Consider the following 24,148-nt stretch of genomic DNA (forward strand, 5'->3'; position numbering starts at 1 on the left):
TCTTTTTTTAGAGAAGTTAATTATATATTTGTTTGCCCTTAACCACTTCTGTCATCCTTCTCTGAGTCCACTTATGTTCCGCAGTCTTTTTGAACACTGCTGTGCAAGGCATTTCAGATGAAGCCGCAGCTCTGAAACACAAACTGATAATGTGACATTGTTTCCTGATCTAGTCCATTCCTCTTAAGAGCTCAACTTTTTGAAATGTAGTTTTCTATTAAACAGGTATCTCTAGGGGGATAGCAACTGAGTCAACCATTTCTGGAACTGATCCTGTCAATTTAGAACAAAAAATGAAAAAGTAATTCAACTTTCCCTCCAGTTGGCAAGTCTATATCCCTGGAAATCACTATGCTGAGAAGACTCCTTGAACTTGAAAAGACAGCAGGCAGGCTCATTGCAGCAACTGCATATCATCCTCTGTGATGCAGTAACAATGGGCTTTACTTACACTTATTGCAATGAAGGGAGTACCAACTGGTCAGAGACTTGTTTCAGCTAATTACACCTGCTGTAAGTAAAATGCTTCATGGAGGTCAGAGAAGACCCTGTTGACACACACTGGTCACTGATCTCCTTAGGAAGGCGTTTAGGATTTATGTCGCATTGAATTACTGTAACTTCTTCTGAAGGATCCTCTTAGTTTTTGCTGAGAGAAAGGAAGTGCCTCACATATTCTGTAGCTTGAGTCTCTTTATTTGTCCTGTGAAGAAGATCCTCAAAGAGTAAATATATGAAGAAACCTTACTCCACATTCCCTTTATTGTATGGGTGATGGCTATTGGAAAGATTCTGCCTAAAAACGCTATGAAAAGCTTCTAATTATTACGCACAAGGCTAGATCAGAAAATTTCCCATGAGTTTCCTTTGTGATGTGTTTTGATGAAGAGTATGGCAAAGATTAAGGCAGGTTAAATGCTGCAATCTGGATTCATTCAAAGTTAGCAAGATGAATTCTTGTCTCTGGACAAGGGAGAGAGATGTAAAACTTCAGATACTGATCCAAACCTAAGCTTAATGACAAAATTTGTGAACTGCTGTCTAGACAGGTTATTTTTTTTCTGTTGAGTTTGGAATAAGCCTAGGCAATAATTTTATATATATATAATTATATATATACACACACACACGCACACACACAGAGATATATTTAACAGATATACAGATATATTTAACTGAGATGAAAATCTGTGGAAGCCATGGTAACGGCTTCCAAATATGTCACTGGAACTTAGGTCACACCTTAAAAGAAAGACAAATATTCAACAAGAAAAAGAACTGATAATTGTTCCACAGCTTCTTCATTTGAAATAACTAAAGCAATTGAAGTGTTTTCCAGCTTTTTTCCCCATGTTCCACAGTATTTTTCAGATCTCACACAAATCTGATCCAATTAAAACATACTCATTTCCTGAAAAAAAATTATCTGTTTGATGCTTGCCATGCCAGATCTGGAACTGAAAGTTGACTGGAACTGAAGGCATATTTGTATGTATCAGGGAAAGCTGTAACTCAGTTTAACTAAGGCAGGTCATGCTTACTGCATATGGAAACAAATGTGGACATACCCTAAAGGACCCCTTTCCATTCCAGCGTTGGTGACTACCTGCAAGGACAGGATTAGGACTTGGAGAAATAACTCAGAAACAAGACCAGGTAATTGTCCATCCTGAGAATTGCCAGTTTTTCAAGTGTCTGAGGGTAGGAGATGCATAAGATGAGCCAATATGACCTTAGCCCTGTTGTAACTCAAGACAGAGCAGCACACACTTTGCAGCCAATGAGATGTGAAGAATCTTACCTGGCCTCACTTGACGACAGAGATGACTCAACTTAGACTTTTATTCTGCAGTGTATGTATCATATAGAAAGGAGGTGTAGTCCCTGGCATGGTTTCCAAAGGGGTGAATTAAAGGAGAACAAAATTAAAGGAGATGGTATTTGGGGGTGGAGTTCAGCGAGCAATTAGATTTCAGTGGAGTTAGGAAGTCTTAAAGGTCTGGGAATTTGGGTGTTAGCGGTGGTGGAAAGGCAGCTAATGTAACTGTTGATCCCCTTCCAATGACAGCTGTTGAGTACAAATGCTCTTTCTGTGGGGGCCTGATTTTGGGGAAAGGGAGGGAGTTTCTGGAGAAGTTGGGGAATAAGGTTGGAAGTGCTAACATCTAGTGCAGTAAAGAAACAGCTCAAATTCCCCAGGCTCTAAAGAAGTGGGAAAAAGGCATCATAGCAAAACTGAGGAGGGGTGGGAGATTAAGGACAGCCCTTCAGCAAGTGGAAACAATTAAGAAAGGATGTGTGATGATAAACTGTTTTCAAATAGTTTGTGATGCGGATGACCCAAATTAACAAAGTCTGATTAAACCATGTATCTGCCAATTGTATTTCTTCCTGTGTATCCAGGATATTTCTTTCTTTCTTCATATGATCCCCCATGTGGTTGTAACTGCAGACACAGTTAAGGAAAATTGGGAAATATTAATTGCTTTATGTATTTAAACTTGTAAAATGCATTTGTTTGTAGTCATTAACTTTTCAGTTCATTTCCTTTTGTATATTTTTCCTCACTTCATTATCATTTCTCTCAGAAGAGTTGCCTGGTTACATTTTTGGGTTTTTTTTTTTGTTTGTTTGTTTTTTCCAGATTTTTACCCCTTTACTATTATCTTATATAACTGAATGTTCATTTCTCTATGTTGCTGTTCTAGCAATAAAATATATATTTTTTTCTGATGTGAGGTCTGCATGAATATTTCATATTTTTTTCCTTAGTGTTACTCATTTTTTGGTAAATGGGTTGTAAAAAACTATCATTTTCATTTCAGATGCCAGGAATGCGTTGACAAAAAAACCCCTTTTTGCATACCCTGCTACACTGCCTGGGAGGTAAAGAGGAATAATCTTTGTGCATACCACATGAAGCAGGTGATAGTCTTTTGCTACTGGAAGGACCTGAAACATTTGTAAAAATGGTACTGTTAATACTTTCCCAGGGCAAAGGCTAGCTCTTATATGTGCATGTTGGTTGAATAATACATTTTCCTATGGAAGTGATATGCTTCAGAATGATTTTGTAATTGATGAGCACACAGGAGATGTACAGTTGCCACTGAATTTATTAGTGACACATGCCACAGTCCTAGCTTGGGGAAGCATATCACCAAATACTGAGAGGCATGTATAGTCTATTCAAAGGCTGTTTATTTCTAAGATACAGACATTGGAAAGAGCTGTAAAGAGCATACTATTATGCAGACTTTCAAGCATATTAAGTCTGTTTGGAGAAATATGATACAGATATATTGCTGGCAATCCACAAAAGGGCTATAGGCATGTTATATGTTAGACAATGTTGATTTTACAATATGGAAATAAAAATTGATTCCATGAATGCTTAGTAGTAATATATACAGTCTTGCAGAAAGTCTTCCTAAGCTGAATTAAAAAATGCAGAACTTATTGCAAATGTTTTGGGCATTGGGATGTAACTTCATCTTGTCATTACTATACATTCCTGACATCTATATGATAGGAAAATGGCATTTCTCTTTTAGTTCAGGAACAGTTACTTATGGCTGTATTTCCTTCCTGACAAATAAAACTGAAATGATAGAAGAAACCTTTTACCTATGGGCATCTCATTCTTATTAATTCCTGAGATTTTTTTGTCAGCATCAGAAAATATATTGTCAAAACTGCCACCAAAAATAAATTCATGTGGAAGGTACTTAAATTTCCCCTGCCATACTGCTGATTTCATGTGTGTTGTTTATCAATCAAAACAGGATTCAAAATTCTTTATAAAGCAGAATGAAAATTACCCAAATTCTGAGGTTAAAGTATGTTGGGTATGGTTTCATTTTGATGCCTATATTCAAAATGACAGATATGGATAAATTAAAATGCACTTCTCAATAACTATAAATATAAAAATATTGTCAAAGCTATGTTGTTCCATGTAAATAAGATTATGTTTATATACTGATTAGGCACTTAGGTTTGAATGAAATTCATATGTGAGGTGAATGGAGGTGAAAACTGCTCTTGAGTCACAAAGAAGAAAAGTGGTTGAGAGCTGGGCAGGTAATGGAGACACAATCAGGAGAGCAATAGGCTTACAAGAGCTAGGAAATCATAAGATAGCATGGATCTCTCAAGAGCTATTCAGATTTCATAATGACTCAGAAGCTGAGAGCCTTGTAACATATAAGCAAAGGAATATGGTAAAAAGAAAAAAATGCCTTAGGAAAACAGAAACTACCTACTTAGCAATGGGAATAAAAGTGAAAGACGTCTTGAACAGAGCATGCAAGTCACACTCAGCCCTTCTTATTGAGATGTGATTTGGATTATGCCTAGTTTCTGGAATAGAACCCATCATGGGCTTAGAATAGCAATCAAAACATGTCATAAGCAAGAGTTTATTGCTGTCAGAATCCACACCGGAAGAAATAGATGTTTTATAACTTCTGCTACTCCATAAAGAGAAACATCTAAGCAGGGACTTAATTAAACATGCAGCATCTTGAGTACTATCTTCAATGTTAATCTAAGCAGGTAAATCAGCTCAGCATGGATAACTGTGTAGAGGGCACGCAATACAAAAATATACACATAAAAAATAAAACCAAGAAAGCAATGCCTTTTGCAGGCAATGAATAATAATCATCAAAATGGACTCTACAAGGACAGGCTACTGATGCAAAAAGAAAGCAATCATAAAGCACATACACACCCCAGATAACCAACAGAATGCAGATTAGAGGGAGACTGGTCTTGCTTTTCTATTCCCAAACTTTGTAGGTTTTAGTACTTCATAAAAAAGAGTTCTTCAGCTCTTTTCATATGATCAAATTTCAGTCATCTCAGTGCAGCAGGATAATTGTATGTAGATCTGCAAGAATTTCACATTGCTATGTCTTTTTAAATCTGTAATAGACTTAACCCTTTTTCTTTAGAAAACAACAACAATTGAATAAAACTGCTAAGCTGGTTCTTCAGATTTGAATTGCTGTATTGCTTGCTTTGGTAAGTAAAATTAGAAGTTTTACTGGAGGACTGACAGACAACCAAAATAAAGCTCCTGTGGGTTTTAAATCTCCCTGAGTGCTGGAAAAATTGAACTACAACTTTATGATGCCATTTGTTTAGACAATTTATATGACAATATCAAAGCATTGGAACTGGTCTTTTCTGGAATAAGTTTTGAGCTTACAGAAATGGTTATATAATACATTTTCTTCATAAATCAGTCTGAACTCTTGACTAGATTTGTGTTTTACTCAAGGGAGGAATAGAAACTCAGAAGGATGTGAACTCCACATTTCAAGGTGTCAGTCCAAGGACGACTGCTACTTCAGTGTAGTGCCAAGGGAACTGAGCTTCAGGTGTTCCCATCATATGTTCCCAGATAATTGGCATTATGCCCTTTCTTGTTTCCAGTATAGCGAAAGGGCAGGATGACATGGAACCCATCATGCTGGCTTTAATTTTTAGAGGATTTCTTCTAGAGGAGGTTCCAGGACATACCACATTTTGAACCTACAAGTTTGAGAGATGCCACATCTTATTCACAGCTTCCAGTCAAGAAGACACAGATGAGTATCACACCAGTTCCTCTGGCATCACACATTTAAGAGCATAAGTTCACTATTCAGTTAACAGAGAGCGCTAGGCGCCCACTCCTCTGCTTACCTGCAAATGTGATCCAGAGTACCTGCTTTAGAAACCTGGAGTCAGACAGAGAGAAAAAACTTCTCACATGAGTTGAGATGTCGATCATGCCCACGCACATACTCCATCTTCACAGAGAGAAGTGAAGCTGAAAGGATGCTCACAGTTGTCTGCATAGTCTATTACTTTAAGTAAAATCCCCTGTTGTCAAACCTGGGCAAGTCTTGAGGTGGTGTTTCCCTCCAGTTTGATATTGAATACAAAAATCAAGACGAATAATCTTAAACATGGCTTAGAAATACTCCTTCTTAAGTTCCTGTACAAGTGGCTACTAACCAGGAGCACATACCAGAAATGACCCTTAGTAGATGGTTTTCTCGGTCCCTTCAGCTTTTCAATAATTTCAATCTGTTCTTTCCTTCAAGGCATCAAAGTTTTCAAGAACAGTTTCAATTTTAACTTTTTAAAGAATAGATTTTTTATGTTACAATGCTACCTTTTAAGCAGACTTTTTATATTTTTAAGCAAAATTTTAAAAATTAAAAAAAATGGGAAAACTGCCCCATTTTCTAAGCTTCCTTTCCCTCCTTCTTGTCTTGTTTTGTGCATTGCTATTGTGCAGGATCCTGCTTCTCTGCCCTTTGAGGCACAAACAGTTCAGTGAGCTACTTTATGGTGAAATGTTTGGAAGACTGAGAAATGTTTAAAAAGTGAAACGTTAACATTTTGGGAAAAGAGTTTTCTGATTTAACAGTCTGAAGGTGAAAATTTCTGCTCTGCAAAAACACGAAAAATGAATTCCCAAACTGTTACAGGTAGTCAAATACATGCATGCAGAGTAAGTGAAGCTTTCAAATTCACAGCACTTCCTCTGTTTTATTTTGGGCAGCTCTTCAATGACAAATAAAATAGTCACCTCAAGAGAGATTAAAGCTTACTGCAATATCTAGTCCACATTTTCCCAAAGAATCCACTGCTTTAAGTGTATCCATTGGGTACACATTTTTTAAAAACTGTCACCTGCTTTCAACTCACAAGTTCTTTTGAATTACATGCAAACAATAGTTATCTCTCAGTCCTCAACAACAGTCTATTTCCACCCTCAAAAGTTCTTTTGATGGTGTATCCACACTATAGCTATTGTACTGCCTATAGCTATTTTAGAATTTTTTTATGACCACACATCATTGTTGTAGTTGAGCACATTTTCCATAATATGGTGGATGATGGTCTGCGGTTCAAAAGAATTATTTTGGTAGTGTTAATTGATGAGGCTGCAAATATTTTATGGTTTAAATCATTGCCCTGATGTGAGTTTTTCTGAAGCAATATGGTCCTACACGTCAGGAACCTCTTTTATATATGATGAAAATACACCATTTTAGAAAATGTATCAGCTACCAACAGTTAACACTACAAATACTGACATATTTTCTATTATGATGCATTTTCCCATTATAGAAAAGTGATATAACATATTATTTAAAGTACATATTAAGGACAAAGTGAGAAATTCAGATTATTATTTAACAGTTGTGCTGTAATGCTTTACTGTCAAAGTAAGAACCAACTGTATAGGCTGTACAAACGTGATCTCTCCATCTGTGCTCAGGTGCTCTACCTTGTGAAGGCAGCTCCATCAGAGGAGACACAGAACTGCCTAACCCTGTTCTATCAGCTTTCATATATACATCTTGCCTCACTGCTGAAAATTAGATACTGCAGGTCTCTCAGAGGATGTAAAGTCCACTAACTAGAAGTATGCAATGAAGAATAATGTTTACAATTGCAGTCAGAGAATAGCCCATTTCTGGAATACACCTACTGCTTTTCAGATAGGATTCAATTAGTTAGAACAGTGCAAATTATCGATAATTATTTATATACTGCAATCACAGATGCAGCCTAATGATGACTATTCAAATTAAATTGCTTATGGTCTGTGCATAATCTAGTAAATGACTAATCTTCACAATATTGTAAGCAGTATGTACACATCTTGAAATATGGCATTCTTGTATTGCACAGTAACCAGTGGGAGATGTTTTTTCTTTCCTGTATATTCCTGGAAATGAGGAAAAGAGGACACTAAAGTAAATAATTTTCTGGCTGGTTTCACTCAAAAGCTCCTGTGTAATCTGCTGATAGCTTGAAAAGAACTTAATAAGAAGTTGGAAAAGGAGAGACTGAATAGGATAAGTAATAAGAACCAAGGTGAGGAGAAAGCCTGAAAGATAAATCTAGTGAAGTATACAGAGCTTTGACAGAATCCCTTGAATTAGACTGCTCTTAAACCACTTCAGCTGAATGTGGGCCCTGGAGTGCAATTTGCAGTGATATCAAATTGGAAGAAATTGTTTTTCTATAAGCACCTTGGAGTGTTAGATTTGATTAATCAGAGACAATTATCATGGCTAACAAAGCATAGCTATAAACACAGAGAGACCACGTCACAGCTAAGTTCACAGACTTCTTGCGCCTAGACATATGAAGTTCTGCAGACCACATATGTGGTCTGACATGCAGGCTAACTTGCTATATGCCATTGCTGCATGTATATCTTCTAAGCATCACAGTCATCAGGTGCCTGCTTCAAACTAAGGTAAGTTTACAAACATTGAACACCTGTGTCCTTGGAAATTTTGAAATAACTTTGCCCAATTTTGGTGCTGTAAACAGCCTAGCAACAAGAATCACACCTTTCCTAGTGCACCTGGATTGGTACCAGGCCTGAACCAAGCTATTGATTTAGGATAAATCAGTGCCAATCTGAATTAAAAGTGGAGTCTTAGACAAAACAAAGTCAATTGTATTTTAGGGCCAGACTTCCAGTGAACTATTTAATCATTTTGTTCATTTTGCTGCTTTAAAATTTCTCAGTCTGTGTATCACCTGGTGTGGGGGAGTAGTCTGGATTCATCATCTCTGCTGAGTTGATTTGCAGTGCACTTCAGAGGTTACTGTGGGGGAAGTAACCTCTTCCACCACCTCAGCTGACTCTGTCAGGGTACTGCGAATCAGGGTCCTGACCTTCCCCCTTGTCCTAAGTTTAGAGGTGTTTGCAAATAACCTGGACTTGCCAGCAGTCTGTACAAATACAGCAAGTTTTGGGCTGTGGCAACTCCAGATTGAACAGAAAGCTTATTGAGGTGGCTCTGTAACATGAGCTGTAGCATCTCTCTGACAAAAGGATTGGTGGTCAGATGGAGGCAGCGAATCCTTATATCTCCCTAGCTTGGATTGCCACTCAGAACCTACATTAGTTGTTTCAGGGCCAGAAGGGTGACTTGTATACTTATTGCCTGTGTCCAAGAGAATAATAACATCTCTTGAAATGCAGGCTGACAAAGTTCCTCTGAGCTGTGTGTGTAACCACTCTCTGCATATTCAAAACCAACGGCTGAAATGCAAGGCGGAATATAGTTGCTGTTTTTTTCAAGTTTGCTGTTTTTTTCTGTGTTTCATCTTTTCCCAGATAACTTCATAAACATCTATATTAATAGATACTAGGGGTGAAATTATTGAGTTTTATCATAAGTGACAAGTAGACCCAAATACAAGAGCACTTGTTTCCTTATAGAAGTTACCACTGCAGCTCACTTTGAAGACCTATTTCTTTCTGAGTGCTGATGGAAATAACCCAAATACACTGGAAGTTATTTTTTTCTCTTTTTACAAAAACAGAGGCACAGGAACACTAAGAAAACTCTCAGAAAATACTTTTGGAACTGCAGAATTGAACTCAGGAGTTCATGGCTATTACGATGCAATCTACCATCTTAGACAAGGAGCCTGCATGTCCCATGCTGGTCATGAAGAGGCCTGAGCTCCTCTGAATGGTGACACAAATACATCAGCTGCTTCAAGAAAATACTTATCCTGGGGGAGTGGGTGGGGTGAACCTCAAACTCTGACTCCAAACATCAAGGAGAAGCTGCCATCCACCACAGTGAAGAAGCCACACTTGATGCTGACCACCTGCTTAAGAACAAACAGTGGCTCGTGGTGATGTCATCACTTGCTTTTCACATAGCAGAAGTAGGGAGTGGGAGTGTGTGTGGGTTTGCTCAGCCTTAGTCTGAGGGTGTCCTTAGCATCTTCCATCTTTGCCTCCTCAGCAAGATAGTCACCGTTAGAGAGATGCACCTGGTGAAGGAAGGAGTGTGTCTTCAGGCTTAACCTTCCCTCCCTTCTGCAGCAGCCACTGGAGAGATAGGGATGGATGAAAGACCATGGGGCCAAAACCAAAGAGCGCAGGAAGGAATCAAACTTGCAGCCTACACTGATGATGGCAGAGAGGAAAAACCAACAGTCCTTAGTGCTGTCCTCTTTTACAAAGCAAGGCTTCACTGTCACCATCTTCTTTGCCTTCTCCTTATCCCCTCACTCCTGTGAGGGAAGGGAGTGTCTTAAGACCAGTTTCTGCCTCTGAAAACTTGCGTGACATCTTTGACATCACCTTCCATAATCCTGAATGTTTCTTCTGCTTTCTCTTTTTTACTAGCTTGTTTTCTGTGCCATGCTTCACCTCTGAGATCAGGAACTGAGGACCTAGACTACAGCCGTGTTGCCTTTGGTGCTGTCCTTCCCTCCGGCCATCCACAAGCCATCAATCATTCTGTACTCTTCACTGCTGAGTGCATTTCAAGAGAAAAAGGAAAGCCCCATCCATTCCAGCTCAGCTGGGGCTAGGTATGAGGCAGGTCTTTTAAGGAAAAATAAGCAGGATATCTTTGTTTTGATTTATGATTTGTGTGGTAGTAATGCTCTGAGGCTAATCCCTATTGCATTAGAAACTGTACGTACCTCTAACAGTGATGGCCAAGGAATGTTGGCTGTCGCAGTAAACTCTGCGCAAAATGAAATATCATGAAGCAAGCACTGAGCGGAAAGACGCAGAGGTTTCATTTCTTATTGAAAAGCATTGCCATCCCTGTAGAAAATTGATTTCTTCAACAGTCAAATCTACAAAAATGCATTAAGAATATAGAAAAAATCCTCCTTTAAAAGCAAAAGCAGCAAAAAGTAGTTATATTGACAGGTTTGAAAGTTTCATTTTTCTTAAAAAAGCAGTTGTAAATGAGTATATTTTTAAAATTGCACAGAAAGCAAAATCAAGAAAAGCTGGGATCTAAAGAAAAATTGGGGTCTCCGGCTCAGCCTGCCCCATTAGTTATGGCTCAGCAACATGCACTGTGTAAATACAGAAATGTGATTTTTAAAACCCAATTAAAGAACTGACCTATAGATTAAGTAGGGCCATCTTAATATGGCACATGAAAGGAATGTCCTGTCTTGCAGGCTAAGATAGAATGGAATAGGAAGAATACTCTGGGTTTAATTTTCCATTGCTTATTCCAAAAATAAATAGGTTTGTGGGAACAAATAAAAAGAATAGAAATTCAGAAGTGATGACCTGTAAAGTCTTTCCTTTAAGTACAATTGTCCCTTATCTGCAGTTCTCTAAGGAGCTGATAAAAATATCACGTACAATGTTATTGACACATGACAGTCTTTTAAACACTTTTTACTGTCTTCCTCCTTAGTACCTAAATTATAGCCATAAGGAGGCTTTAGTATTTCTTTCTGGATAGGGAGACAAAGCATTTTCTATTTTTTAAAATATTATCTTTCTTTCCGTTTATCTTCTGTAAGAGAAAAAGTGAAGTACATTTATAATATGATGAGATAAGAAAATGCAGACACTATGAAAGGCTATGTTCAATATTATAAGCATATTTTTACAGGTAGTTTTTTCCACTTTAGAAAAATTACTTGCTGGTGTTTTATTGCTCAGTTTGTGATGTAGGATGCGCATTGGTTGGGATGGGATGCTGCTTGCAGTTCAGGCAGTTGGGGTAGATGCACTCATTTAATTTGATTTTACAAGCTTCCAGCTCTCAAACTGTAGGCTGCTGGCATACACAGCTGATCAAACTAAAATGCCTTCTTGGACAATAAGAAAACAAAGGAAAATAGGTTTATCTACTTATTAATTTTTAAAACATCCTCGGGCTAAAGGAAAAAAATAGAAAAAAGATAGGAAAGACAGGAAAGAGAGAGACCCTTTTGAGAAGGATTTTTTTTTATTATAAAATTTATTTTACTATAAAAGTTGCCAGCTAATAGACAAATGGATCAGTTGAACCAGCTCTTTAAAAACTTGTGTGGCACTGGGTACAGAGCTAAAGTGGATAAGCAATTTACAGGATGCAGTTTACTCTTTAAACAATATTTTTACGTTGAAGAAATATCTGTGATCAGACTGCAAATACTTTGGTTATAATTACTGTACTTTGGGATAGATTTTTTATGGGTTGATCACAGATAATTCAGCTGCAGGTATATGTGTTTCCTAGTTTCAAAACAGGATCTTCAGTGCTTGGTTCAAACAAGTCACATCCACAGTTTTTAAAAACCCTGACTAAGTCTAACCCAGAAAAAAGGGCTAGAAGCCAAAATAATATTAATTCTGTGTGTGTTAAATCTGTTTAGGAATGATATTTCACAAGTAGGATTAAGGATTTCTACAGAGTTTATATCCCTTTTCTTTTTCTGAGCCTCCTTAACTTTGGCCTCTGGGATACCATTAGCTAAATTGTAACCCTAAAAAGATTTGGGGTTTGATCTGGTTCGACAGTTTTAGACAAAGATCTCTAGTGTTTATTTTATTCAAACCATATGCAATTCACGCAGCCCAAGTTAAAGTTCTGCCTCATTATAGCCTTTCTGTAAGAAATTCTATTATGAGAAACTGAACCCAACAAAAATATTGTAGTTGTGATTTCCCACATCTCTATGTAATGATATTCATGTATATAATGAGTATCAGTGCTGCAATTTTGAATAAAACTTAACTCCAATAAAAGTCAGTTTTTTCATTTGTTTATAATTTCTAAATAGTTCTACTGTCTCTTTACAAATGACCAGTGAAACATTTCATTGGGATGATTCCTTTTTATGCTTACCTTTCCTGATCACTGCAGTTGTAGTTTTGACTCCTCTGCAGATGCCAGATTTCACACCAAAATGAAAGGTTACATGCTTCCAAGGAAGCAGGCCTTTCATTCAGTGTGGAGAATCTTACTCAGATATTCTTCAGGGTCTTCTAGGGGTTTAACTAATAATTCTTTGGGAAAGACGGAGCCAAATCTTATATTGCACAGTCATTTCTTCTGGTAGTTATCCGACTGTAGTTATTCTGTGTGACCATCATTATTCTTTATGACTCTTCTTATCAGAGCCCTTGTTGTCCAGCTATTTTGTTAGGTTCAGAAAAAAAAAAAAAAGAGAGAAGAAAGAAAAAGAGGAAGTACTGTGAGAGGCATGTACATTGCTTAATTTTAAATCTAGCTCTGTGTCTCCCTCTGAATGCCCTTTTTTTCTTTCTAGTACTTGTACGGGAGTCTAAGGCTTAGCTAGAGAATCTCCAAAAGGTGCTTATGTTAGCCAATTAAAGAATCTTAGTGTAGATAATATGAATTCTCCCTTAGACTTATGACAGCTCTCCCCCAAATTTGTCTTTATCATTTAACAAAGATCTTTAACACTGCTGCTTATATATGATTCACTTCTCTGATTAAATACATTTTATATTTTGCTATTTACATTTTAATTCTGTCATAGCCAAATAAATGCCAGTTGCTTATAAAATGATCTGAACAACTGGGGTTCATAATAGAAATAAAGACAAAAGCGTCTGGAAATGATTCAGGCTAAGTAAAAGTTCTGTGCAATTTGATACGGATCAAATTCTATAATTACGTTGCAAACTAACAGACTTCTGTAAAAGTGACTATACTTTTGGATTCACTCTAGTAGACAGTGGTAACTTTACTGTAAATTTCCTAAATTATTCTGTGGAATTCCAAATGGCAGAGACATTATTAAGACTGGTCCCAAAACCTGGGAAGTTAGACTACAACAGACAACATTTTTGCATGAAGAAATTCCAGGATTAGTGCTTCTGATCAGCTGTATTTTTTTTTTTAACTGTGCAACCTGTAAACAGGATTTTAATATAATAGATTTCAGTAGCTTCAACTTTAGAATTCATCATTTCCATTTGTTACATAAATAGACTGAGAATTCTCCTGCTTCTGTTTGGGCTGTGTCCCTCCTTCTGAGGGTTGCTGTGCTACCTTTTAAAGGCTTGGAAGGTTAAGAAAAATTTTCAAAATCAGTTTCCAGTAACATTGGATTGGAAAGTGACTCAGGAAAATTTGAACAATGATAATAAATAATCAGTGTAGGCACTGACAACTGATGCATGTTCAATATGTGGTGAGTACTGCTAGTTCCATCAGACTGTATCCATAATGTTATTGCTCATGTTTCTGTGTGCTGTCTTTTTGGTCTGAGACATGAACAATGGCTTTGTCCTATGAAGAGCAAATATTTCCTGTGCTTTTTGTCTTAAGTACAGTAGAAGATATTGGTCAAAATGAAAATGGTCTAAGTGAAAGCTGAAATAAATCATCTAGCATTTTATTCTGCTAAGCCTCAAGATAAATAATGATTTGCCAATCTGTGTGTAGTCACCCTCTTGTTCTTGCTGCTAATAATTATACCTGTGGCACTAAACACTTTCTATAGTCAGTAATATATCAGCCCAGCAAGCAAACGTGAATCAGTGAACCTGCTGAAAATTCTGTCTGAAACGCCCTTCCTCCACAAAATCAGCAGAGCATAACACATCAAAATAAAGGTCAGTACAGCCCCAATTTAAACATTGCTAGTCTTCTCTGATTGGTTTCAACTCTGACTCCCATTTATCAGTGTTAGCCACTGAAATGATCTCTGTATTTCCAAACTGTTTCTAATTTGTTCCAGTACAGTCATTAAAAAGGGGAGACAATAATTTCTCTGTCTTCCCTTTGTTCACCATCTTTTGCTTTCTCCAAACACAGCGTTCAGCTTTACATTTCAGGATTCTAGAATCAGATAGAAAACTACCTTACTGCTGCTACTACTACTACTATTATTTCTGAATTTTTAAGTTAGTTTGATATAAAGTAACAGAGGAGAGAGAAATAACAGAGCATCCTAAACACTAGATATTAAGGTTTTCTTAACTGGAATCATCAGGAAAGGCTAAAATTGGAAGGTTTGTAAAATGTTTTGCCATGTTACTGGCAGGCAGCTAAAGAAAATGGGACCAGCATCTACAGTATATGCTTTTAGCTTAAGGGCTCGCAAAACTGATTAAAAAGGTAAAAGCAGGAAATGCCATGAGCTGAAGGGAAAGAAAGAGACAATAAAGATAAATAGGTTTGGTAAGCAGCCAGTCTCCTTTTGTTAGTTCACAGAAAATGGAAGCTGCCTTTAGATGAAGAGCGTTCCTGAGTGGATCAAAAGGCACAAAGACATTTGCTCTTGTCCAGTTTGTTTGATTATATATTCACAGCACAGCTAAGGGCATGGTTCTCCTCCAGTTTAATCAATGAGAACATAGCCATTGTCTGCAGTGGGAGTGCTTATGACCCTGCTTGCCTAAATGAAGATGTTTATTTTTTTGTGCAGTACAAATATACACAGGCTTCAAGCTCCCTTGCAGCTCTGTTTTCCCTCCATCTGGTGGTATAGTTGCCTAAACATTGTCATCTAGAGACACTTAAAAAGCCATACGGTATCAGAGACATCTGAACAGGGCTGGTACATGTGCCAAAGGACTTAGGGAGACCTGTGCCTCCTGGAGTGGCAACAGCAGGCCAGGTGGGATGCTCTAAGGCATCTCAAGTGACACTAGGTGACTGTATTTAGGTACCTGAATTGAAGTCTCAGTTTCTCCTCAAGTTTGCTGGCCCTAGGCTTCCAGCCTTCTTCATCTGCTAAGGTGGCTTGCCATTTAAATTGTCACAAAAATTAGTGAGGCGTTAATTTTGTTCACAAAGAAACAAACAGTGTACTGCTCCAGGCACTTGGTGGTGATGGATCCATCTACTTCTATCACTGTTGTTAGCTCTTCCAATGTGTACACATTCTAAACTTCATCAATCTCTTCTAGGGTTAATTGACAAGGTGTTTCTACACCTTACAGTGTAGAAGCTGAAAGGAAGAACTTACACTTTTGACATGTGCTCTCTAACCCAAATTAATCTTTCTTTCTCTTACAAGGCCCAGATACTGCTCATTCAGTTCATATATGAGTTTTGGCAATAGTTTGGGAGCTCTTCCTTTGACGGCTCTCAAAGATTCATGTCAGTAGCAATAAGGACACATCCTCTGCTGTTATAACTTGACATATGTCAATGAATCACCTAGTACATTAGCTCATAGCTTTCTTCCTTGAGTTAAAAGAAACAGAAGAAGAAAGATTTGGTTTTAGTGGCTAGCGGAAGCAGATAATATCCTTGAAAAGGAAACATAAACCTCTGTTTTTGTGATACCTGTATTTGCTTTAGCAGTTCAGCTTAAAAGCATGAACAGGTCAGTAAGCATCACTTGCATAGTTTGGTAAGGTCAACAGCAAGACTGAATACTTCTTGAAGTGTACAATTGAAACACGAAATCATTGATTACTGCAGCCTTATTGTGAATCTTTTTTCCCACCTGAATTTTAACGTGGTTTGACAGTTAAAGACAGATTTGTTGTTAAGTTTGAAATGCATGGTTGAATAAAACCTGAATATAAAGATGGAACATTTTTTCAAGCTTGCATGAAAAGCAAACCTCTGAGTCCCTACACTATGCTCTCAGATGCCTAATAAAGGTAGGGAGCTGGAAAGAATATAGAGGGGTAGAGTGATTGACTTATGAGGAGTTGTTCAAGGAGCTGAATGTTTATAGCTTGGCCAAATAACTTTGTGGGATAAGATAACAGTCTCCAAGTACTTTAACAATATACACTTGAAGAAAGGCAAGGGATTATTCAGGCTGATGAAAAGGATATCAAAATCATTATGTTAGACAATAATTAATAGCACTGTTTCTGGAGCATTTTCTACTCAAAGATTACACGTACCTTTATAAATTTTAGTGAATTAAGCCTTATAACATCAACATGAGAAGCTGAAAAAGAAATATCCCCCTCTTTATAGCAGAGGAAGGCATAGACAGTCAGAGGCAATTCCAGATTTATTCAAGGTCACTCAACCTGTCTTTAGACAATCCACGTAGAACTTAGACTTTTTTAATTTTTTTTTTAAGAGAACCAAGCCTGAAGCAATGGAAAGAAATCAGCCAAAAGAATTCCAGAAAGTATTTTCCAAATATGAGATATATTATTTGGAGCAATAATCTTTACAGGGAAATAGCAGGAGACCCATCACTGGAGTCAAAGCTCTGGAGAATGTACTGCAGAAAACAATTTTGTGCTGGCATTGGCATTGACTGCATGATTTAATGTCTTTTTCCTATCTCAGATATCTATTATTTTAAATTAAACAAGAACTATCTCATGAGATTCATGCAATTTACCTCATAAAAAAGAAACTTTGAACAAGACTATAAATATATCTCTGAGTTTTTATAACATCAGGCTGCCTTGATTTACTGCAGTGTCTCTGCAACCCTATGCAGTACTGCCTGTAATTCAAAGCTGCTCGTTGTAATACATAACAAACATTTTAGTTTTCTGTCTTCAGTGTTTGTCAAATGGTTAATTAATGTGAATCCAAAATGAATCCTGACAAGATTTCTTTTGTGTGTATGCTAGTTTTTTGTGTTAAGTTTGGCTTAACTCCTGTAGGCTCCAGTCTCAGAGCTATCTGGACAATTTTCTCACGGATGTCAGTGGTGCTTTGTCTGCATGAGTACCAAAGTTTAGTGCTCTTGCTTTTCCTATGTAAATGTTGTTGCCTCGATTAGCCATAGAGTTTGACTGTTGTTAAGAAACAGAAACATTTTGCACTTTCCTTTGCTGATGAAACTCTAAATAATGGTTGCATCATAGCTTGTATAATCTACTTTAACATAAGCACATGCTCTAGACTGCATAACATTTAGCTACAGATGATTTGTCTCTTGATTTTTTAAACTATGACCAACCTAGCATAGGGTATTATCAACCACACTGCTGATTATTTCATTCTACCAGGGCATTTTTAATGGAAATCTTAGCTAATGCTGCTGTCCAATATATCTGTGGTGATCTCAGTATGGTGATGTCAGCATGGTGATACATACTTTTGTTTATATTATGCAATAACTCTCATCTGAGTTACATATGTAGAAACAAATTTACTTCGGGGGAGCTATGCTGGCATAACCAAAAAAAAAGATATGAAGATATTTTTATAAAGTGGAATAAATGGCAAACGATGCATGAAAGTGCCAAATGGGCATTTGAATACTCTCTGCTTCATTGTTTACCATTTATATGAAGACTGTGGATGTCAACCTGATCCCAGCTGACATTAGTTTTTGCTTCATTAATAATACAACCCACTTCAACATCTCTGTTCCAGACACTAAACTAATCTTTACTTGTTTGGAGAAACCATTTCATGATATACTTTTAGTTCTGCATTTGTGTGTTATAATAGCTTTAACTTCTAAATTGAGAAATTGTGTGGCTTATTTGAAAATCTACTGTGGTTTAGCTATAGTGAAGTCTCCTTTGACTGAGACATCAGTCTGTCTATACTTTAAGAATGAAAAGTTTAGTCTTATTCTACAAAGAGACTAAGATCTGTTATACTAACCTCTGTGACTAATATTTCATATTATCTCCTGTTAGCTTGGAAACTAATCTGTCCATCCCACCTAGCTGCAGACATGCTTATTCCCACTTCTTGGTTGGTCTTTAATAAATGTGCATGCTGAAGTATGAAATCTTTAATGCTGGGATGACCTCAGGTAGAGACATGTATTTTAATATTGTGAGACATTTATTTTAATATTGTGAAGTTAGTTATATGTATTAAAAAAGGCAACAAACTGGGTTAACAGTGAGACACCAGGTTTAAATGAGATAGAAACTTCTAGATGAAGCTAATTATTTTAGGGCTATCACTGTGAAATATTGTTTCCAATACCAAAGCTAGATTGTCTAGGAACACCCCAGGCATCATTACATACTATTATAGGGCATATTGTTAGTATGTATACCCATAACAATTTTTTGTGCTTAGAGGGTTTAATGACCAAAAGGAAGAGGAATGAGTCTAAGGACTGGGCAGTGTTTGGGTAATCAGAAGCCTGAGGTCCAAATTTTTATTCCTCCGACTTTGGATAAATCACTCAGTTTTCCAGTGTCTCCATTCTCCATCTCTAAAAGGAAGTTGAGAACACGTTCCAGAATTGCAGGATGATTCTGAAGATAAGTGCATAAAAATCTGAAAGATACTCAAATATCAGAGCAATGGAGTCCATCTAAATTCCAAGGGTCAAAGATCAACAGCAAAATACTCTGATGATTGTTATTGATATTAGAGTAGCTTGCAGTTAATTCATAATTTTGTACCTGTTATTTTTTTGTAATATTCTTATTTAACCATTAGTTTTATCTATGTCTCAGAAAACTATGGATAGGAATAGCACAGAATACATTAAATACAAGAGGTTTTACAAAATATTGTCTTTTCTTGAAGTGTCTTGCAATTATGAATGTTTTCTCTTTCTTTCAAAGTACAAAGTTCTGCGATCTGAAAGCATGCAACACAAAGAGCCAAGGGACATGCAAGATACTATTAATTGAGGTGTATAACCTCCCTGTTCCCTTGTCCATTTATTTCCTTAAATAACAGGCTTGCCTTACTGGGAAATGAAAAAAGGTGCTGTGGCGAACCCTGACAACACTTCTTGTTCTGTAGCTAAATTACTCAACATCAATCATTTAATATCCTACTGTGGAATTCAGTCTGGGTGTAATTGTGGTTTCTCACTTGCTTTCAGTCAAAAAGGATTCCATTGTTCAGTTAATGCACTTGAGAAAAACATTACGCCCACTCTAAATAAAAATAAAACCTTTACTATTCAAATCTGTTACGTAACAGCATGGTCTCTAGACATAAAATGGACATCCATAATGATTTACCCTTGTAAATGAATTATTTAGTACATACCTTAAGGCTTTTAAAATGCAATTTACCCAGGAATTGTTCAGAAATATTTAACGTCAAATGATCCTTTTCGAGTAACTCTTTTGCTCTTGCTCATTTTTGTTCAGATAAATGGCTGAATGCTATTAGTTTCAAACACGTTTTGTACTCATGCAAACATTAAAACAATTATGCAATTTATCATTAATTTAAAATATTTTTGAAAATTTAAGTTTCTTTGTGAATGCTTGTATCAGATTGACAGTTTTAGGCAATAAAAGATTGTCTTTGCTATCATCATATGCAATCTCCAGGCAAACTTCCTATAGCACTTTTTCAGCAATGGACCTCTAAAGATGCGCTGTTAAAAAATTCGTCTTTACGTAAGAGAAAAACAGTTTTTCTTTGTAGCTTACAGCTTTGGATACTCTTTGTTTAGACTGTGGCTGTAACCCCTGAAGGATATATTTGTAGTGCATTTGTTCATTAGAGATAAGAATGAGGTAACGAGCTGAGTTCTCACGGGCCTCCAAACTGCATATCATGAGATGAGCTAAATGTGAATAGGTAAGCCAGTTGTGAAATTGCTTCAGGAAGAGTCCCGCTGTATACATTCTGAATTGCAAAGACTTCTTACCATCCCATCTAAAAAAAATACACAGAGCAAATGTTAATTAAAGTAGAAAAGTTATAATTCCACTATGAAGAGAGATTTTTACCTGCTTTTGCAATAAAAACACTAGTTAGCTGTGGAAACTGGGCAAAGAAGTGTGCTCTCCTCCTTGTATTTGGACACGCTCATTTTAAAATACATATTCCTCAGCTAAAGAGACATTGAATCACCAGATAACCATTTTCTTATCTCTTAAGTGGACACTGCTCTTCCAGAGGACATTTTTAGGTATTAGTTGCAGGGTCTCATTTACCTCTTTCTCTTTTTATGGAATAGAGGAGGGAATGGAGGAAATCAGGAATAGGCAATGTCTATAATCCTGTGGCTCAGTATCTGTTCACATTAATTACAGGGTTGCATTTATAAGCAGTTCTATTGAGATGTTTTATCACTTTGAAGCCAAATGAAACATTCCACAATTTTTTTGAATCAGCTAAGATAAAAGCAACATAATCTAACTCTGTCAGCATCCAGCTCAGGACACTTCTATCTCAGCTAAACTTTGAATGTTATCTCTGAAAAGCTTATTCTTCTTTGGGTTACATCTTTTTAATTGATTTTACTGTATTTCACATCTATGTATTTTTCATTTCTTTTCAAGTTTCCACATTTTCTGTTCCTAATATCTCTTCATTCATCAGGTCTCTTTGTATTGCCACATATAGTTCAGAGTTTTAAAAATACTTTTCTCCAGTTCTTTGCACTTTTATGAGCTTATAGTCCAATGGTGCTGAGTGCTGTTTCATACTGTTCATTGTCATGAGACTAATTTCTTCTCTCATGGAGCTTCAAACAATCCATCTAACATTCCCATCCCTTTATATTTAGATGAAATATTGAGGATTTATTATACAGAGAATTAATATCTTAAAGCATTTGTTTCAAAATTTATTTTGCAAAAGTTTTCCTTGGACTTTAATAACATGTCTAGCTTCAAATGGCACAACAGATCACACTCAAAGCTGATGTTATTAGGTACAACTCTGCTGAACTAAATTAAGCTGAGCCTGTTTATACCGGAACTCAATCTAATCTGAAGCCGAAATGTGAACATGAAAACGCATTTGATAAAGCACTAGTGTCCTGTTAACTGAACTTGATGGCAACTGTTCATTTAATGTTCTAGATACACACCACACATATTGCCAAAAGCAAATCTAATTAGAGATGTAAAGAATTACTACAGATCTGTTCTCACTTACTGAAATGTAATAAATGAGAATAGTTCTATGTCAATTTGCTATATTAGTTTTTAAGCTGGCTTCAGAATGTTGCATTCTGAAGTAAAAAAACCCCCAAACACTGGATGTCTACAGAATATTAAATGCCTCATTTTCTGTATCAGGTCATTACTGGGATCTTTATTAACATTGCTGCATATTTGAATTGAATCCCCTTCTGTATATTGTATGCAGATATAAATCTGAAAAATACAAAAAAGGAAAAATATATATAAACTATGCAGACAACATGCAGTCATTTGGCCATATCTGATTACCCCATGCAATTAATTAAAACTAAATTCTGGCTCACATTCATCATTTATCAGAATTTCATTTGAATAACAAAGAGGATAAAACACAAGACTGTATCATGAAACAGAATGGGCATTCAGTCTGGAAAACACAACTGCTCATTAGGGCCATATTAGGTCAAGGCTGCATGAAGCGTATTTAAAAATGCAGAAGAATTTGAATGAATAACAAAGTATTTTTGGAAGCTGATGTTACAAATCAAGATAATTGTTCTTCTAAATAAAATAACTCTCAAGTTCTGCAGATCTTAGTATATAACTCAAGCTTCTGTCAGTTTGACTTTTCTTCTGGAGATAATATTTTTTAATGAAAGATCAACCTTCCAAATAGGTAAAAAAAACATTCCCACATCAAACAGTACCATGCTTCCATCAAGATATGAAATGTGTGTGTGGATGTTGGCTTAAAAAATGAATGAGCTCACAAGCACTGCTTGAAGTATATCTCAGGCAGATTCAGCTCTTGAAGAGGTCAAAAATTAAAGCATTCTGGACAAAAATCAAGGGATTCTGTAGTATGGCCTAGGGACTATTTATAGGCTGCAAAGATGTTCACAGACAGAAAACGAAACTTATGCCTTCAGTGGAGGTATTGGTTTGTGATGGAGTCCCAGGTCACTTTATGCTCTGCCACCTGAAAAATGATGCTTTTGTGGCTGTAAATACTGTGAATTCCGTGGTATCAGGGAAGAGACAACTTCAGCTGCAGATACTCCACTGTATGAGTTACAGCAGAGCTTCATGAATGTAGGCCACAAGAATTATTAAAATTTCTATTTCAAATGTCAGTTGAATGATGAATGATAAATATGAATCATTGAACATTTTAACAACTGGCCTCTGTGAATACTGTAAGAAACCGTTCCCAGTCTTCCAGGGAACTAGATAATTATAACAATATCAGCCTCTGCTTAAAACAGTGGAGCATGTTACTACACAAAACAAGCACTTTTACAGAGGGCATACGCAGGAGAATGCACTTAGCTGACATTTTTTGTACAAAGGTGTCTCCTGTGTCTGGGATGAAAAAAAGCACAGAAGTGCCTCAGAAGCAGATGCAAAAAAGAAACCGAAAATGAGGTACACTGCAAGAGCAACCACAGGGAGCATGGCTCTGAGGAACTAAAGTTTTGTCTTTCCTGTTTTACTCTAATGAAGGAAAAGTCATATTTTCAACTAGTCATATTGCTGCTGTTGGTCAGAACACTTATAGGATCAATGAAGAGTTCTCTCCTGAAATTTAATTGTGTCCAGTGGGTATTTTTCTCTTCTGTTTAAATCTTTCTGGAGGGTTCAGTTTAGTTTAATGGAATTGACACATACATTTAAAATTAAAACTAAAATTTATTTTTTCCTAATCTAAAACTGGTATCTAGGCTGATGACAGCCTGACTGGGAACAACTCTGGCAGAAATATGGGTAAGAAGCCTCAGAGAAAACTGTTGTATCCTTTTAGACTGAGCAAAGAGGAGGAGAGCATATGTCTTTGTGGATACCAGGATTGCCATGTGTAAAATGAATTATTCTGGTCTAGGTTGATAAAGAGGTGTGAATCTTGACATAAAGCTGATAGTGTAAGCCTGGATATTAGGTTGCACAGATGGCCATAAAAGACTTCATGGTTTTGTTCCCACTTATATTGTTCAGACATGCTCACCTATAAATGCAAACAGAAAGGGAGCTGCAGGCCCAAGCAATTGTGATCGTGTCAGACAATGCTAAACTGCTCCTTGAACTAGAGATCTGCTACCAAAACACCCAGTAGGCTTTCCTAGGAATCTATGTTTGATAATGAAATTTAATGTTCTTTTCTCAGTGCCCTTGTCTGAACACAGTGTTTCCTATGTGTCCTAGTTAAATGTATTTTATGGTCCTGGCAAGCAGCCAGGATTGCCAGGCCCTGTGTCAGTGGGAGGTATCACTGTCAGCTGTAGACAAGCTACATGCAGAGAAAAAGGCCAATTCTGAGAGTCAAAGGCAATTCTACACTCACCCTGATGCTGGTCAGAGAAGTAGTGGTAATCGGTCCCATGGGATTTTATCACAGATGAGGGTACCTTGCAACAAGTTATGAAGTACATGCCCTGTTCTTCCTGTTTTGGGGCTGTTTTGAAAACCCGTCAATGACTTTGCTGATTTATCCTCTTTGAATGGAATAGTGCCCTCTCCAGGCACTCACCTCAGGGAATCAGCCTCAGTACTTGTCAGCTCATTCAAGGAAGACTTTATCACTGGAAAGAATTAAGAATAAACTAACTTTGTTTTGCTGAGTTAGGAATATTGGTA

Source organism: Apteryx mantelli, chromosome 2 (genome assembly GCF_036417845.1).
Source record: "Apteryx mantelli isolate bAptMan1 chromosome 2, bAptMan1.hap1, whole genome shotgun sequence".
Classification (NCBI taxonomy): domain Eukaryota; kingdom Metazoa; phylum Chordata; class Aves; order Apterygiformes; family Apterygidae; genus Apteryx; species Apteryx mantelli.